This window comes from Schistocerca serialis, chromosome 5 (genome assembly GCF_023864345.2).
Source record: "Schistocerca serialis cubense isolate TAMUIC-IGC-003099 chromosome 5, iqSchSeri2.2, whole genome shotgun sequence".
Classification (NCBI taxonomy): Eukaryota; Metazoa; Arthropoda; class Insecta; order Orthoptera; family Acrididae; genus Schistocerca; species Schistocerca serialis.
The window spans coordinates 299347573-299363913 of NC_064642.1; positions in this window are offsets into that span (position 1 = coordinate 299347573).

The window sequence follows — 16341 nt, forward strand, 5'->3', positions numbered from 1 at the left end:
TCAGCCCTGTCCCCTTTTGTCTGTGGGAAAGATTTTTTATTTCTATATCGGACGGGGATTCCCCTGGCAGAGACATCATGTACGCTCTGCACGCATTCAAAAATTAACTTATGATTCCTTCAGAAATCAACTTAGAATGTGTTCAAAAATGTTTAAAAACCAACTGAGATGCTTTTCAAAATAACATGAATAATCGATAGACCGACATGCGCTGGATGCCAAGCGCTTTGTGAAGCAAGGTTTTTTCCTTCAAGAATATGGATCTGGCGCTACCTGAAAATGCCGGCCGAGGCACATAACCCGGTTTACCCTCTCCCCCGTCCCCCGTACATCTGGGACTGCATTGAAGTACGGAGCGTACGAAGAATGATTACTTAATTTCTTCTGTGCGTCTTTCATTAAGTCTAATGTAGTCTTCGTGGTCCCTACGCGCGATATGTAGGGGCTTGTAACAGTGGGTAATTCTAAAAGAACTTTAGATCTTAACTTGCATTACAGGGTGACAATAATTGAACTGTACGAAAAAAAGTAAATTAGTTACAAACTACGGCGTGCACACACTTTATTCAGCACGTAAACACCACTACAGATATTCGGATTTAGGTTATGACGCGTTCAATATTCTTGCCATCATGGACGATGATCTGGGGCAGATGAATAACGAAATTCTACATGGCCCGCTGAAGAGTCGGAAAATCGATGCTATCGATGACCTCCTGAATGGCTGTTTTCAGCTCAGCAGTGGTTTTGGGGTTATTGTTGTACACCTTGTCTTTAACGTAGCCCCCCACCCCACCCCACCCCCAAAAAAAAAAAAATTTGTTGATGTCTTCAGATCCGGAGAATATGGCGGCCAATCGAGGCACTTGCCAGTAGCCTCTGCGTACGACAGAGCCAGGATGTGGTCCCCAAAGCTCTCCTCCAGGACACCAAACACTCTCCTACTTCGATGGCGTCAATCTCCGTCTCGCATGAACCACATCCTGTCGAAATCAGGGTCACTTTGGATAATAGGGATGAAATCATCTTTCAAAACCTTCACGCACCGTTCGGTAGTCACCTTGCCACTACGGAATATCCACTGATTATTCCTTGACCGGACACTGCACATCACACGGTCAACCACTGAGGGCGAAATGCGGGTCTAAGTCCTTGAAATGCGACAATTTTGCTTACTGATGAACCTATCCAAATGTAAGTGGGGTTCGTCGCTAAATAAAACCATACTAATTGCCATCATGCCCCGCGGGCAACCACGCAGTTTGGTCGTGCGAACGCAAACCGTTCAGGAGGTATGACAATTTTTTTTTCATACAGTTCAATAATTGTCACCCTGTGGAATTTTATTGATACGACTTAGACGTGTAATTAACGTGCCATCTTGTAACAAAAACTTCAGTCAGTTACTGTTGTAGTACCAAATTCCATCACTAGGAACAAAAATTGAAAATGAAGTGGCAAACTTCACAGGAATATGCTATATGAAGTGTAGCAAGAAACTAACCCCCTCCCACCCCCACCCCTCAGCATTTCATAATTATGTAAGCGGTGCAAAGACAGTCACAGAGAATGTCATGGTTGTCATCTCACTGATAGTCACGGATGTCATAGCGACGATATCGAACCCAGATTTTTGGAGAACCCATCTCTCAAGATTACTTGTTCCCCACAAACCTCTAGTTAGATCGGGGCTGTAATGTGGTTGCTTTTTGTAACGTAACGCCAACGTCAGAGAGCTTTACAAGATAGATCGACTACAGTACCGCAGTGTCAAGATATGCTTGCGTACAATGGAAACGACGCCCACCAATGCAATCTTCACTGAAGCTCTCTGGGAATGGTCTTGCATATGAGAAGCTGTATGTTTACAGTCCGTTATGTGATAGAACCTCTAGTATATACAAACCACTCACTTCACTAACTCTTTCATGAACTCTATACGCCAGATAGAAGACGATTGATGAGAGTACCAGTCATCATTTCCCAGTATGAAGAATGTCCTCGGCTATGCAGCAATGTGTCATAGTCAACACTCATCTCAGTATTCGAGTGCCACTATTTCTTGCTAATAGGAAATATTCCCGTGCATTCTGTTTACTTTGTATATGGAAATGTCGTATAAACTTAACACCTCAGAGCCTGGTTAGGGGTACTATGGCAGGTTTCAGTTCACTTTTATTTAGTTGAACCCAAACTAAAGGATGTAGATAACTCGGGATACACGTACTTTCCCCACAGTTACGTACTAATAGATTATTCCATCCGCCAAAAGAAGCGTGTGTTTTCCTTATGGAAGTCGTTGCTATCTTGGAGCCTATTAAATACTGCGAAAGCAGGAGTTGTTAAACTACAGATTACAGTAGGCTATCATAGACTATCGTAAGTAAGCGTATTCTGCAGTAAGTTTCCTAGTAGCCTTGGTCAGCTAAGATATTGACAGCGTTAGCTGTTCGTCAGGTGTTATCAGGCGTCACCTCATTTGAATCCCTTTGTCTGAGTACGCAATTAGTGTCTTACTACATGCCCCTCGAAACTGGAAGCGGTGAACCTTCTAGTAACTAAGTGAGGATGTACAAAGGGCCACATAACCTATATAATATGTTTGCTCTACACACCTATCTTCCTGTCTCTTACTTAAAAATAAACAGTATTCACAGTAAAATTGAAATCCTCAATACAGATGTATCATATAGCGCTAGAAAATGTAATGTAAAGGATGAGCCAGACAATAAGAGATTTTACTTTATTATATGAGCCTCCAACCAGTAACTTCATTTTTCCATTGCGGCCAAGCCACGGCCGGCAGCGTTAGCTGCCTGTAAATTCTTTCGTCCCACGGTCTAGTTACAGGAAGTCAGCACCGATGAAGGGCACCTTGGACACGCACCCCTCTCATGTGCTGACGAGGTAACGCCGCCCCAGGCGTCGCTTAGCAGGCAACGCTCTGGAAAGTTCCATGCCGCCCGCACGGTTTGCTCGGTCCTGACCAATCACGGTGGAGGAAGCCGCGTGGTGCGTCGAATATACCCGGCCGCCCGTCGCCGGGCCCGCTCTCTTGTATTCTTGCTCACCCGCGAGTCGGATGCGCGCCCTGTAGCATTGAACATCTCCCGCTTCTCCCGGTGCTGCGGCACTGTGGACTTAGTTTTGGCAGACAACAACTTTCGGTAGCTTCGCGAACAATGTTCGCCAAATTGTAAGCTCTGGCTCACCCTCGCCTCCCTAGGCATATGTAGCCCCTTTTCAACATGCTTTAGCCAATAAATGGCCTTTCTCTAAAAATTACTCTATTATTCCATAACGCCCACCGCCTGCCCATACCCGCCATCCTGTACAGTAATTTCCTCAAAAAAGGAGAAATTAAAAAAACGCTAAACAAAAACATATCCAAAATTGCTTCAGTACTTCATTGAGCATATGTAAAAATGTTCCATAATTATCAATGGCTTTGATCATGATGAAGAACGTTCTGTTGCGTACAAAACAATAATAATTACATATGTAGTTTTCTATGTTTGCTTATTTAAACTGTACTTGTAACAAAAGTAATTGTTTTGGTGACATAAAAAAGCAGACGTTAAGCGACCAACTAATTATTCTTACTTATAAAATGCAATTTATATTTTGTAAGGATATAGAATGCACACTGGACTAGCATAGAATGAAGTGCGATTCTAGTCATGTGCAAAACAAACCAACAAACAAATAAAAAACAAACAGCACTCGTCGGCTCCCACTTTATCTCCCTCACATCTTTGAATGTTTCTTTCCCTACCAATGTTACCAATACTAGCGATAATCCTATTATTTGCTAAGTCATTTATGCAATGTACCAAAACTACCGAACTGTAGTTTTTGCGGAGCACAACTTTGGTCAAAATCCATCTTCTAAGCCTTCATTTATACTCGGGGGGGGGGGGGGGTCTAGAAGTGCTCTATAACCTGCATCTACCTCCCAATGGAGCAAGAGAACAAGTAAACACACCTTGCATATCCATTTGGGTGCAGGTACACTCTGGTATCTAAAGCAATGAACGACGTGGTGAACACGGTGTGGTCGCTACGTGCATTGGGTTATTACTGAATAGTGAACTGCCATTTATAGAATTAAACCGTTTTATCAGAGAGACGACTGGCTCTGAGCAGCAATAAGAATGGAAACTTACATCTTGCTTGAAAGGATTACATCGAAAAAGTACAAAGAAGGGCGGCTCGTTTTGTACTATCGCGAAATAGGGGAGATAGTGTCACAGGCATGATACGTACACTGGAGTGGCAATCATTAAAATAAAGGCGTTTTTCGTTGCGATGTGATCTTCTCATGAAATTTCAATCACCAGTTTTCTCCTCGGATTGCGAAAACATTCTGTTGGCACCCACCTACACAGGCAGAAATGATCATCACGATAAAATAAGAGAAATCAGGGCTCGTACAGAAAAATTTAAGTGCTCTTTTCTCCCGCGTGCCGTTTGAGAGTGGAACGGTAGAGAGATACCATGAAAGTGGTTCATTGAACCCTCTGCCAGGCACTTTATTGTGAATAGCAGAGTAATCACGTAGATGTAGAAAGGAAAGCATTAAACATATCTTCACTACAGTACCACAATAGCCATGGGTCGTTTAGGTTAATAGCTATAGAGAGGGAATATCCCATATCGTTAGAACGAAACTTATCCATGCCAGTTCCCGAACTCATCAAATCTCTCCTATGAAACAACGATTGACAAGGTACTGGCAGAAGTAAAGCTGTGAGGACGGGGCGTGAGTCGTGCTTGGGTAGCTCAGTTGGTAGAGCACTTGCCCGCGAAAGGCCAAGGTCCTGAGTTCGAGTCTCGGTCTGGCACACAGTTTTAATCTGCCAGGAAGTTTCAACGATTGACAAATATTTGCTGATAGTTTGGGATATAGTTTTGGAGCGCAAATTCAGTTGTAATTATACAGGGTTTCGAAAATTCGCGTTACAAACTTCTAGGACTTGTAGAGGGGAGTGAGTAAATAATACATCGGGAAGAGTACCGTTTCTGTGCGACAATCATTTGAAAACTTGTTGGTAACGCGACCAGTTTTACAAGTAATTAATTAGACGTGACCTAGTACGCCACTTGTTTTACTCTTCCATTCTTTAGTCGCCGAAGAAATTGCTCGAGTGCTCGTTGTCGGGTTCTCTTCAACGTTGTGCAGTACGGCCTCTTCCAGTTAGGGTGTGCGGCGTCTCCCTGGACTATGACAGTCACGCCTGCTGGCGCCAAAGGTACTCTTTCTCGAAGCCGTTGCGTAGTTGTGCCTATAAGGTTATGCGATGGAGTCGGAAGTTGCGCAAACGGTCTTGATAAAGGCGACGGGCAGCCCACTCATTACCGTGAGCCTTGCCATTCAGAAGGATCATGTCGGTGTATTCTGGAAACATGTGTTCAGTGTTGCTCTTACACTCACAGACACGTGAATGAGGCTCGAACCAGTTGAGAAAGGTAGGAAAGACGTCAAATGGCATCAGCGGACCCGACATAACCACTCCCTCCCTCGCCCCCCGTCTCCCGCCCCCCCCCCCATGACTACCATGTTGTATACTTACCTAACAAACGGACATGGGTTTCTATTCAAAATGTTATGTACTCACTCCCCTGAGCAAGTCCCATAAGTTTGTAACGTGAAATTTCCGAACACCCCGTCTAATGCCTATTGCGCTATTTTCGTTTCTTTGCTATGGAATGTCAACATTAAATTTAAATATATCATGTTAATGTGTACCAAAAGCATGTATTTTATGTTTTAAGTAAAATTTCACCTCATCTTTATGTTACAATTTACGTACATCGTTTGTGATTCTGCATTACGTTGCCCAAGGCTAAATAATTTATATAACTTGGTAAGACACTATTCTTAATACGATGGTTAACTGAAGTTTTTGGACACATTAATTGTTTTACTGACAAGTGAGACAGCTGTAGGCGAAGAACTTGTAGAGCACGCGGGAGGGAGTGTAGACTAAGGTCTATACCAAGATATGCTGCTGTATAGGGTTAAGCCGAACGTAAGAGACAGACTTGCTTGTTAATAAGAGAATTCGATAAACGAAATAATTATAGGCAACAATAATTATGTACTGAAAAGATGTATGATGATGACCAAATGTCAATAAAAAGAAATATGCAGTTATCAATGTTTTGTAGCGCTGCAGGAATGGTGCAGTTAGTTTAAAGATGATCTCATTAATATCGAGCTAATATCGTGTCTGATAAAAAGATTGTGATACTTAACTGGTTTGACAATGTGTCTGCGTCACCTTACGTCGCGTAACTTAGTTGCTTATCTCCTAGTTCAGTCTGAATGTCATTGAACAGATAAGATATTTAAGAGCATTTCAATGCCAAGATTGATTTATGGAGATTAAAGCGCCAAAGAACACCGGGAACTGGAGAATTCTATAGCATCCATCAGGACAAACACATAAATATGTTAATAACCAATATTGACTTTTTTTGTAATCCAGTGTTGCCGCGGAAATGAAATTCACAGTGAAAATCCTACTTGACTGTATGTAAATCTAATAACGACAACAGCTGTTGTAGTTCGTTGTTCAGGTGACTTTTCTGAACCCAGCCGCACTGCTTTACCATTACACATTTAATATTTCTAATATCCTCACTTCTTTCCAGTATTTTAAACAACCTACATTTTTTTGTTTGATTCTCCCCGGTGAAATTTTTGCCCAAACTTGAAAAACAGTCGTCGTAGGCATTGTGTATTTAAATAAACAGAGCGCTCCTATTGGTTTCATATAATTTAGGAGAGCATACTGTACGTCTCTTAGAAAGGAAGTAAAAACGCACATACACTGAAGAGCCAATGAAATTGGTACACCTGCCTAATATCGTCTAAGGCCCCCGCGAGCATCCAGCAATATCGCAACAAGACGTCAGATGGACTCGACAAATGTCTGAAATAGTGCTGGAGGGAATTGACACCATGAATCCTGCCGGGCAGTCCAAGAACCCGTAAGAATACGAGGGGATGGATATCTCTTCCGAAGAGGCTCCATAATGATCATGTCCCGGGAGTTTGATGACCAGCGGAAGTGTTTAAACTGAGACGAGTGCTCCTGAAGCCACTCTGTAGCAATTTTGGACGTGTGGGGTGTTGCATCGTCCTTCTGAAATTGCCACAGTCCGTTGGAACGCTCAATGGACATGAATTGATGCAGGTGGTCAGACAAGGTGCTTACGTACGTGTCACCTGTCAGAGTCATATCTAGATGTATCAGGGGTCCTATATAACTCCAACTGCACATGCTCCACACCGTCACAGAGCCTCTACCAGCTTGAACAGTCTCTTGCAGACGTGCGGGGTTCATCGATTCGTGAGGTTATCTCCACACCCGTACACGTCTATCCGCTCGAAACAATTTGAAACTAGTCTCGCCCGACCAGGCAACATGTTTCCAGTCATCAACAGTCGAATGTCGGTGTTGACGGGCAAAGGCGAGACGTAAAGCTTTGTGTCATGCAGTCATCAATGGTACACGAGTGGGCCTTGGGCTTCGAAAGCCGATATCAATGAAGATTAGTTGAATGGCTCGCTCACTGACACTTGTTGATGGCCCAGCATTCAAATATGCAGCAATTTGCGGAAGGACCGCACTTCTGTCACGTTGAACGACTCTCTTCAATCGTCGTTGGTCCCGTTCTTGTGGGATCTTTTTCGGCAGCAGCGATGTTGGTGATTTCATGTTTTACCGGATTCCTGATATTCACGGTACACTCGTGAAATGGTCGTACGGGAAAATAAGCACTTCATTGCCACCACGGAGATGCTGCGTCCCATCTCTCGTGCGCCGACTGTAAGTACCTGCTCAAACTCGCTTAAATCTTGGTAATCTGCAATTGTAACAGCAATAACCGACCCTTCAAATGTGCCAAACACATGTTGTCTTATATAGGCGCTGCCGACCACAGCACCGTATTCTGCTTGCTTACATATCTCTGTATTTGAATACGATTGCCTATACCAGTTTGTTTGACGTTTCAGGGTAGAAGAAAACAGAGTTGGTGTCTTATGGTAGAGGTGAGACACTTGTTGTGTTATATAGACGCTGCCGACCACAGCACCGTATTTGAATACGCTTGCCTATACCAGTTTCTTTAACGCATCAGTGTAGAAGAAAATGGAGTTGGAGTCTTATGACAGAGGTGAGCTTATTGTACGTATTCCAGAGAAGAAATGAAGACATACGTAGAATAAGGAAAAATATTTACGTAAGGAACTATATGAAGGCCTGAGGAAAGGGCAGAGCAGTAGAAGTCGGCAAAAAATTTGCCTTCCTTGCCCCAGGATGATTTTCAAAAATTAAAACTGTACATTGACATTCAGAATATGAAAGTGAGAGAGTTATTTATTTCACCAAGTTTGACTCGTGCTCCTAGAATCGCGTAGCGATAGCCAGTGCGTTTCTCGTGAAAGGTGATCTGAAAAATAGGAACTGTAGAGTAGCATGCGCCTGTCTATCATCTACAGATGCGGAATACAGTGCTTTGATGTTCAGTCTTGGATAGCTGAACAGAAATACGCAGTAACAGCAGCACTGAATGAGAATTCTATTTTGCACTACTTGGCCGTTGCGGCAACATTTTGTTTTCTTGTGATAGCGAATAAGAATATATCCTGCGTAGGAAATGTAAGAATAAAATAGAAGGTTTACACATGTGTTGTCTGAAGGGCAGATGCCTAGTTCATGACCCCACAGCCGTATATACATTCTTGATGAAACCGAAATTCCGACAGTAGCCGCAAATCAGACATCGAAATAAATTCAGTGGTGACACGTGAAAATTGGTGGCGGAGCGAGACTCGAACCCGGATTTCCTGTTTTATGCGAGTGGACGCCTTAACTGTTCGGCTATCCAAGCACGCTTCCCGTGCAATCCAAATTCCCAACTAGTCGCATACTGCAGACATAGTGTCCCCTGCCCATTACCCTCGTTGCTCGCAGCCTCGTACTTATTCCCACAAGAGTTCGGACGAAGAGTGCATCTGCATTGAATGATCGTTAATTGCCATCGAGGCGCATATATTTATATGAGTGGTGTTTCATGATTAGATAGCCAAAGCTGTTAAGGTGACCACTCGCGAAAAGCGAGAAAACAAAGTTTGGTCCCGGTCCGGTACAAATTTTCTCTTGTCACCGAATTCATTTTAATGTACGGTTGCGGCTAAGGTCGGAATTTCAATGTCGTATTAGACAGCCAGTTTTCTCTGGTGCATTAGAAAACTAATTTTCTCTGGTATTTCAGCAGATATGTATAGTTTTCTTATTTCGATGTAGAGGTACAGATACTGTTAATTAAGTATTTCGAACGACGCACAGCTTTAAGGAAAAACTTTTGTTTCTTTCTCATTACAGGGAAAAAAAAGAGTTTTGAAAAGTACAATTTTATATGCTCATTCGGGAGAATAGCATTAAATAGCTCTAGTGAGATATTATGTTTAACAATATGTATTAACATGGACAGCAAAACACAAAATACAATCAGTTCCCAGCCGCGCTGGGTAGCCGCGTGGTCTAAGGAGACCTTGCCACGGTTCGCGCGTCTCGCCCCGTCGGAGGTTCGAGTCCTCCCTCGGCCATGGGTGCGTGTGCTGTCCTTAGCGTAAGTTAGTTTAAATTATATTAAGGGGACCACACCCTGCCTATCTAACCCATGTTAATTTAGGCAAGTGTTTGACGCATTTCTGAAAAAACTATGTGATGCAGGACCTTAATATTTTTACTGTATGTTACATGATTCTAATATAGTCAACTGTACTAGAATCTACTTTATCCATTTTATAGTTTTAAAGAAATACATTTTTAAATTCATTAACAAAAAATATTAAGATTTTTCTGTAGAAAATATTTTTTGTGAACTTCCTGATGGGGGAATATTAATGAATGTAGTACCAGAGTGGCTTTTTATGTTATGCAGAGTCTCTGAAAATTTCATTCATTTATCTATGATAGTTTCTGGTATAATGGGGCATATGTACTGAAAATTTTAGTTTGCGAGATATTAGCTTTAAGGAAAAAACTTTTGAAATTTGTTACTTACAGTTGATTAAAACTGTCCTGCTGCATACAATGGACCTTCTTTGGCCTCTAGCAGGTCTTCCAGCTTCTTTTTCACCTTCCTAGATGTTTGTCTTGCTTTCTTGGCCATATTAGATGCAGGTCTGTCTGCATCGGCTATCCTCATTTTATCGCAATGTTGCATCCCAGTGATCATATTTTCACCAGGATTAATTCCCAGTTTTTTCAATACCCAACACTTTCCAATATTACCACAATTGAATGTAATAACAGCATCATGAACTCCTAGTTTCATTGTATGCATGCCTACAAATACATTTTTAGGAAGGTGGTTCTAAATTATGCTGTTGAAACACGCATTTAGGTTCTGTGTTTGCCCATGCAGACATTTGCTTAGAAGATCAGGATGAGCCAAGTCTCTGAAAATAGGTTTAATTGCTGTAATAATAGCAGCAGATTCTCCAGTTCCTGACCCCTATTGTATTTGCAGAACGAATTTTCTCCTGATGGACACAATCCATGACATGGCTTATCATGAGTAGAGGACTTATGGAAGAATATGGCCCAAACATCTCTCTTAATTGCCTCAAGATTTTCTTTATTTCTCCTAATTGCTTGCCCATAGTATACCTGCAAGTTTTCTATAACAACTACTCGCAATCACACAGTCACACTTGAACAAAACTAACCAAGTGTTTGAAAGCGCGTTGTTTACAAACAGCAGAAACAAAAAAAAAACCGACCGTTGCATTCCAAGGATAGCCAACACACTAGGGAGTGTGTTATGTTACTAAGCTGTTGTATCCGAAGCTTCATGTTTATCATGCCTTTAATCAATGAGATACAAAAAGCCGAAGATAAATCTTTATTTGCAGTGCCTTTTTTCGGCTTGTTTGCCTCAATTTATGTAGCATTTACCTCTTGCTGAAAACTTTACCCTCAGTTCTGGACGGAGGGGGGGGGGGGGTTTAAAACACGTTGTTTTGAGTGAGACTGGTTTTGAAACGTTAGTAGAAAATGGTATTTGTAAAAGAAATGTCGAATATACAGTATTTTTACCTTTTCGCAAAAATCGTCATCTTTTCGGCGAATTTGCTGAATATTGAAAAACAGGAGGTCAACGAAATTTTGTATTCCACATAGTTATGCTACAGAGCTATTGTGTATTGAGTTTTATTTTGAGCATGACTTTACGAGATATAAGAATCCAAAGCCTACATTTTTTTCACACTGCAATTTTCGCGCCCAACTTTGATTCAAGTTATTCAGCATTGTTAATGCGCGTTGGATAATTAAATACAATTTTTTCGGTTAAAATAATGGTATTTCTAATGAGGGCTGTTTTAAAAGACACAAAGATTTTTGCAGAATCAAGTCGAACATACCGTATTTTTTACCCTTTTACGATATATTCAATTTTGTACTTAATTTATTCAGTACTGGTAAGTGGTACATAGATGGAGCTTCATATTTGAGAAACTTGTGTTGTTAGGTTACCACATGCCAAGTTTCACGTTCGCCACACCTTTAGTGTCTGAGATATAAGAAGCAAACTGAGATTCTTACGGACAACGGTTTTTTTCGGGCGAGCTTGTCTAAAATTTGTTGGTTTAATATGGCTCGTAAAATTCTTTCCATTATTATGCTTAAGATAAAGCATACAGTTGCACAAGGTGGCCAAATTTCATTTCTTTTGCAAGGTATTGCCCGAGATATAGCAGCCGAAACTCGCCAGAAATTCACGCTCGCACTGTGCAAAGTCCTGCATGGAGTCAAACGAGTGATTATATTTCGGCCACTATTACTTCTACGAACATTAAATTTTATCAATGTTCATTAGGGACATCTGCCAACATTCACAGAAGACATCGTCGAAATCCGTGAATCCTAGGTGAGTGGGCATGGAATTACCTATTGAAAAGTTTTCTGTATCGACTCAATGAATGCATGTTGGTCCAAAGTACAACAGCGAAATAGTACGTTACGTGGCTCATGTTAGGTATGACATAGCATAACGTACGCCTATTAAAGATAGGGTTGATTTAATTGCCTCAATCAGTGGAGAATAGTGGCTCCATCTCGTACAGAACGTGATTACGCTCCAAAACTATCACATTATGTGAAGTTAAGTGAATAAATCAATAAATAAAAAGTAAATATTAGAAGGGTTCAGTTACAGTAGTCTTCATCCACTTACATGTATACATTTTAGTTTTGTTGTGACTCCATTTTTTGTCCTTTTATTCCATGTGCCGCTATCGGCATGCCTCATTTGGTCTATAGACTGCTCGGAAAATATGCAGTCAGTGTAAAGAATATTTTAGTCTGTATCAACACCGCGGGTTTGGAACGTTTCACGTATCTCTCTAACTTATGTGCATTCAGGATATTTGTTTATATTTGCTGATTAATTCTAAAACATATTCCTCACCAATGTAAAAGTATTATTGCCTGCACGATCATGGAAGTAAACGTCGAAGAAAACTGAAACCGAAAAATAAGTGAATCACAGCATCACACAACGAACTATATTTTTCCCAGTTAGTAGCGCCGTCTTTAATCAGATAAAGTTTGATGCGTTACTGAAACAGAACCATGGAACAAAAACAACTGTGCACAAAAAATGTCGCAGATCTGGAAATCTCACTTTAGTCAGGGGAAAAACTGAAAGCATTTCTAATCACGTTTCGGAGGGTAAGATTTACAGATGGGAGTCAGTTTCAATGAATAAAAGTTATCGATATGCGACAATCATTAAAAAAACTGGGTTTGCCATGAAAATGTAAGAGCTTTCATTAATCTCTTCCAGTCGATGTCTGCACGTTTCATTCAACAAGGCGTCTCGATGAATCAGCATCACTAAAGGATGGTTCATATAGTGATAATCTTGCTCATGCAGTTTGCACGTGTCTCAATTCTTGTCAGTCCTACTTACCAAATTACTCACTCTTAAGTACAGTAAGTGCTGCGTAGAATAAAGTTCTATTGGTATAGCACAATTGGACAAATTCGAATAGAAATACATAGGTTGTCTATGAAACTGATCAGAATGTTTATAGATCAACAAAATTACTATAAAATTCTATCAAACGAAGGAAGAGAAATACAGATAAATTGGCTTAATATTCAACGAAATCGTTTCATCATTTGAAAACTACATAGCGTGTTCTGTTAGCTCATATTTAACTAGGTAATGCCGTTTAGTCAACTCACTTGGAAATCTACATCTATGCTCTGCGAATCACTGTGAAGTGCATACCAGGGGTACATCCCATTGTACGAGTTATTATAGTCTGGGAGACGAGTCTTTGGTATCGACAGCTCGGTAGCGTGTTTCCGTTGCCTAGCGACCGCAGGCAGGCAGCCAATGACGGCCTGACTTTGAGCGGGTAGCAAGGGCCACGTTGCCGCTCTGAAACCCGGTCGCGCGCGCGCTTATGAAACTTACCAGTGTCTCGCGTGTAGGCGGTGCGGTCGTTCGTCGTTTGTCTGAAGTTGAATTCGCAGTTTATTTCGTTTTTGTTGTTTTTAGTGTTTCTTTGTTTATGTTTCGTTGTAAACAATGTCTAGTGCGGCGGGTAGTACCAGCCCAACACAAGAAGTGAAACGGAGGAAGAAAAGTGTGCTACACACCCAGGCCCGTGAATTCGTGTGCTCTGTGAGGGGTTACTTTGAGAAAGAAAAGGACAAAGGTGGGCCCTTAATTGCTGTTGTTCAGGTTGTGAAGAGAACTGCAGCAGCATTGAAAATAAGTAAGAACACTGTTGTAAAGATAGTGTAGATTGTGACGAGAGTGGCACAACAAAGCTGCACACACCAGGAAAGAAGCGACCGAGAAATAAGCAGGTGACAGCTTTGGACGATTTTCAGAAAGACGCTATTCGTCGTCATATATACAGCTATTATAAGAGAAGGGAACATCCCACTCTATCTAAATTACAGGTGTCGCTTCAGAAAGACGATCTTTTTAAAGGGAGAAAATTTTCATTGCGTACAGTGTTGAAAGACATAGGCTTCAGCTATTCACTGTTTAACGGACGCAAACTATTAATGGAAAGGACAGATGTAGTTGCATGGCGGTGCAGATTTCTGCGCAGGATCATGGGCTTGGAATTCGAAAGTACAGTGTGGTTAGATGAAACTTGGGTCAATGCCAGCCATTCTTTACGTGGAGGCTGGAATGATGGAACGCCCGAGGGGCGTTTGCCTGTTGGCAAAGGAGGGCGTATTATTGTCTTACATGCAGGAACATCGAAAGGTTGTGCCAAACTGCTTGAAAATGTTTCGGTCAAAAAAGACGGGAGATTACCATGAAGAAATGAACAGTGTAGTATTTCAAGAATGGTTCGAGACATCGCTTATGACGAATCTGACAAGTACATTAGTGATTGTTATGGACAATGCGCCTTATCATTCCGTTGTTGATAAGGCACCAACCTTGGCAACAAAAAAAGACGATATCATTCAGTGGTTGAAACGGCGAAAAGTAGATTTCAGAGAAGATTTAAGGAAGGCGGAACTGCTCGAAATTGTGGCACAAAAGAAACCCCAATTTCCAACACATGTGATTGACGAGATTGCTAAAAGGCACGGGCATGAAATCGTTCGGCTTCCTCCATACCACTGTCACTTCAATGCAATTGAAGGAGTGTGGGCGCAGATAAAAAATTACATTGCTGCAAACATTAAAAAAATCACGATCTCTGAAGTGGAAACTCTCCTTCCAGCAGCTATCAATAAAGTGACAAGCGAGACGTGGGCTAAAATTGTAAACAGCACTGCAAGTGCCATCAGAGAGGCGGCCAAAACCGAAGGGGTTGTGAAAGAATGCATCGAAAATTTAATTATACATCTGGCAGAGAGCAGTGATAGTTCGAGTAGTGCTGAGGAAGACAATGTCAAATCAGATTCTGACAGTGATGTGAGTGGTGTTTTTCCATTACAGTAACTACAACGTATTCAGGAATGTAAGGAGGGAGTTTGCTATCGATCTACAACCAGATCATCATATTGTGAGTACTTTCTTCAGATTATAACTCTTAATACATTGACCAATTATTCTGTAGCTTGTAGTAGAACAAATTAATAATGCTAATACTTAACAATGGAAACCAAAACTGCTAATGTTCAACAACTTGCGAAAATAGTTTTCATTTCAGATGTGAAGTTTAACAAATAACTTTATTATGGTTCAAATGGCTCTGAGCACTATGGGACTTAACTACTGTGGTCATCAGTCCCCTAGAACTTAGAACTACTTAAACCTAACTAACCTAAGGACATCACACACATCCGTGCCCGAGGCAGGATTCGAACCTGCGACCGTAGCAGTCGCGCGGTTCCGGACTGCGCGCCTAGAACCGCTAGACCACCGCGGCCGGCACTTTATTATGTTTCAGCATCTTAGATACTTGTACTAAATAGCTCTTATCAGTTTTCGAGTTAATATATTTCAAGCATCAACTTTAAATAAATTCACGCGTACCAATACGACTTGTATTTTGTCTCGCTTTTATTTCTGCTGCTAGAGAATGCGTGTAGCAGACAGGGCGCCGCGTGCTGTGAGCCACGTTCGGCAACAGCGCCGTCTGCCCGCCGGAACTGTCAGCACCAATCACTCGTCTCACGGACTATAAGGTTTCTTATCGTTCCATTCACGTATAAAGCGCGGGAAGAATGATTGTTTAAATGCCTCTGTACGTGATGTAATTAATCTAATCTTGTGCTCATGAACACTATGTAAGTGATACTTAGGGGGTTGTAATACATTCCTAGAGTCATCATATAAAGTGGATTCTCCGAACTTTGTAAGTGAGCTCTCATATCCCTGCGAAGGTTTTCACACGGGTACGTTATGAATTGACAGATTCCAACTGTGACTCATTGATATTACATTCGTAGGCTACAACTTTTTTCGTTTTGTGAAGTGCACAATTTTACATTTCTGCAAATTTAAACAGTTTGCCAGTCTATGCACTAGTTTGAAATCTGATCAAGATCTGACTGAATATTTATGCAGCTTTTTTCAGACAGTACGTCGTTCTAGATAGCTGCATCATCTGCGAAAAGTCCGAGATTACTATTAAAACTGTCCGTAAGGTAATTAACATACAACATGAGCAGAAAGAGTTCCAGCATACTTCTCTTAGGTACACCCGAAGTTTCTTCTACATCTAACAATGACTCTTCATCCAAGATAACACGCTGCATCCTCCCTACCAAAAAATCCTCAGTCCAGGCACAAATTTTGCTTGATACTCCGTATTACTGTGCTTTTGGC